Below are 3,772 nucleotides of genomic sequence, written 5' to 3'. Positions count from 1 at the left end.
TTTACAAAGTCGGAACAGGGAACCCAGAAACCGTTCTGGCCCTGTCTCGCGAGAACCTGAATATCTCTTAACATACTGTCCATATGATTGTTTCGTTACTTCTATATGAAAATAGACTCATCACTGGTTAATTTATCCACTATTTAATTCCATTCCTACTAATTGTTGTAATTTTTCAATCCCACATCACTGCTGCTGCCAGCATCTGTTACTGAAGCAACTATGTCCATTTAGTGATTTCTTATTGATCTAACTAGTAATTCATCATACATATCACAAAATTATAATCATGACTAGCCATACCAAAGGCTAATCATTGTCAAACATCCCCCCCCCACTACACTTTTGCCATAACATAAATTTTAACACCAATAATAATCAACCATGACATAAAGATCGTATTACCAAGACTTACGACCTAACGTTATAAAACCAAATCCAACCGAACATTTATGCCATTTTCGCATGGCTAAAAGTTTACATACCAAAGTTCAAACATAACATAATAGCCTATACATGCCGAAATGTTCTCCTAGACCAACTAAGAAGAAAGTACCAAAGGTTGCTAGCCGGTGTGATGACTTCGACGACGGCACGATCACGCAAAAAGAGACGAGTCCAAGAAACCTAGGATAGGTGACAAGCAAACACCGAATGAGTATATAACTCAGTAAGCCATAAGCATTCCACAACCATCCATTAATAAAATTATCACAACAGGAAACAATGAAATGAGGTTAAGTACTCCATCCATACCAAACTATACCATAGTTCCTTAAACCCTATGGTTCAATCTCATACCAAGTCCTACATTGACCTTTCATACATCATTTTATTTTCGTTATAATCATACAATTAAACGAACTTTCACCTATTCCACAATGAACCTTATGTACGTGACTTCAACTATAATTGTCACATAGGTTCAAAACTTACCAAGCTCAACTCCAAATATAAACATAGCGCCTATTAGCCATGAACTCAAGGTACTTACCTTTTCCGCTGTCCAAAAATTGACTCGGTAAAGCCGCACCCTTCGTGTAAATAATTTATGGAAAGTATATATTGGGTTGCACACATAATGTTTAGTAATCACCCACGCACACTCAGTGCCATGCACTTTAAACTCACACACTTAGTACCATGCATTTCAAGTTCGCACACTTACCTCTTTCCGCTGTCCAAAATCGACTCGGTAAAGTCGCACCCTTAATGTAAATAATTTATAGAAAATATATATTGGGTTCGCACACATAGTGCTTAATAATCAACCGCGCACACTTAGTGCCATGTACTGTAAACTCGCACACTTAGTGCTGTACAATTTAAACCCGCACACTTAGTGCCAATCTCATGATCATAAATGTTTACACCCGCACACTTAGTGCCTAAACCAACAACTCAATTCATCTCACCTCTTTTCTTTTTATTCAATACTTTCATCACCCCATGCATACATGTATAAATATATATATTTATCGTTCCATTCAGCATCATTACATAGACGTTATAACCATTTAAATTGATACAAAATATATGCTTAATGACTTACCTTAGGTCGGATGAAGTGATTCCCAATCAACTACTCAATATTCTTTGCTTTGCCTTTGCTTGATTCCCCTCCTTTGGATTCTTGAGCTTGATTAAATAAATAAGTTTAGTAATTTAATTTACCTTGCAAGATACCTATATATATATAAATTTAATAATTCCATTTTTTTTTACAATCATCCTTGTTCAAGACATCCAAGTCTCAACTAATGTTCATATTATATCTCAAAGCCAAATGTATTATCCCTTCCAAAATAATATTATGCCAAATATGATTACATTCAAATATACATAATTATGAATCAAACTCAACTTTGTAAACCAACCTCCTCATTTGGTCGATTGTATAGAATCAAAGAAATTTCACCAATGTGCATACTATATAGCCGAATATGCAAGATCAATCTAACATCACCTATGTACTTAATTTTAAATGCCGAATATACAATTTCGATGCAATATCATTTTTTTTCTTTTCATTTGAGCACATAGTTCCTCCACATAATAATTTGGCCGAATGTTTCTACTACCAAAAACTCCACATCTATCCATAATATCATACCAAGGTTCATATATCTATTAGCTATTTCATTACTCATCTTTCTAATATTCCATTCCAAAGCATCAAACACTATCCTCTTAACATCTAACGATCACATCCGAATGCCCATTTTTTTTTCACCAAATAGAGAAATCACCCTATGTGTTATAATATGGATTTGTCTATTAACTAAATTTAACAAAATTTAATGAAAAATAACATGCAATCTTACCTTGATTAATCCCTTAAGTTGACCGAATGCTTTTTAACCATTTTTCTTTCCTTCTTCCTTTATGTTCGGTTTTGCAAGGAGAAGATGACACTCTCCCACCTTCCATTTCTTATTAATTTATGTTTCTATTTAGATTATTTTATCATTTACCATTATAAAATTGTATTTAACTTGACTTAATGGAGGACCATCATCACATGGCCGGCCACTTCATGAATTAAGGGCATTTTGACATGCAAATCCATACTTTCTCACCTTGTTATTATTTAATCCTTTCAATTTATCTATCATCTTTTCTAAATTTCTCAACTAAGTCCTTTCATGAAAATCCACATTCCTAAGGCTAATTTTAAACCTTTATTATTTCCACACATACACTACCACATTTAATATATGCAATTAAAATTAAAATAAATTTTCTTGTAACTCGGTTTTGTGGTCCCGAAACCACTTCCCGACTAGGGTCAATTTTGGGCTGTCACAATAGTTGGCATGCCATAGGATTTGTGGGTACTCACCATTATTTGTGACATTGTGAGCATATGGCTTTAGGTGCATTGATTTGTTTGGAGTAGATAAGGGAGCGTTGAGCATAAGTCTCCACTCAATGGAATATTTGAGGCACTATAAGGGAGTGCGTGCTTCGGCCTGCTCAACCCAGTGGACTGTATTTGATATTTGATGAAGTCTGGAGCTCCGTTTATCCGATGTATGATCATCCGATTAAGCCATGAAAAGTGTCTGCCAATGTATTCAGATGTGATTGTTGCTATAGCAATTGATGATTGAAAGCCATGAGTGATTGATTTTTGGTATTGAAAATTCTTATGGAAATTAAATTCACATGTTTAATTCTTTTTGGCTGATAATTGGTAAATGATTGGTTGTTAATTGAGCATGAGTTGGATGTTAATTTACTTCTTGTTTTTATTAACATTCACTGAGCTTTTTAAAGCTCACACCCTCACATTCGTGCAGATAATCTTTGGGATTAAGGAGCTGAGGAGCCGAGCAAGAGAGTTCTAAGAGATTTAGGCTTGGTAGAGACTTTATTACACATTTTAGAGACTGTAGTCGGGCATTGTGGAACTCCTAAGAATTAGTTGATTTGGTTGTAATTGGACTTTGGACTTTGGACATTTATTTTATATGGTTTATAATAATTTAGAGGCATGTTTGAGTTTAATTATTGATTGATTAATGGTGTATTGTTGCTTGATAACATTGTGATTGATAACACGGTGTGTGAAGCATAAAATGTATACTAACGATTGTTTAAATAAAGCTTCCATAGAGTAGTTTACTAGTGACTAAGGTATGCCACTTGTGTGATTTATTCAGTGTTTGATGTGCATGAAATTAATTGCCTAATTTTATTTAATTAAGGCTTAATTGATGTCCATAAATTCAATTGAGGGTGTATGTATATATATGTTAATTAATTATAG

At 34.1% G+C, this 3,772-nt stretch overlaps 1 long non-coding RNA gene across 1 annotated transcript; it reads right to left on the bottom strand.

The window, feature by feature from the left end:
• Positions 1 to 581: 581 nt before the first annotated feature.
• LOC107921957 (uncharacterized) lies at positions 582 to 2,626 on the bottom strand. The gene is made up of 3 exons (XR_001691159.2): positions 2,325 to 2,626; positions 1,553 to 1,638; positions 582 to 627 (listed from the first exon to the last, which is right to left on the bottom strand). It is a non-coding gene; the product is annotated as an uncharacterized lncRNA (long non-coding RNA).
• Positions 2,627 to 3,772: the final 1,146 nt, after the last annotated feature.

Source organism: Gossypium hirsutum, chromosome D01, assembly GCF_007990345.1.
Source record: "Gossypium hirsutum isolate 1008001.06 chromosome D01, Gossypium_hirsutum_v2.1, whole genome shotgun sequence".
NCBI lineage: Eukaryota > Viridiplantae > Streptophyta > Magnoliopsida > Malvales > Malvaceae > Gossypium > Gossypium hirsutum.
This window is presented reverse-complemented; position numbering and strand designations above follow the sequence as displayed.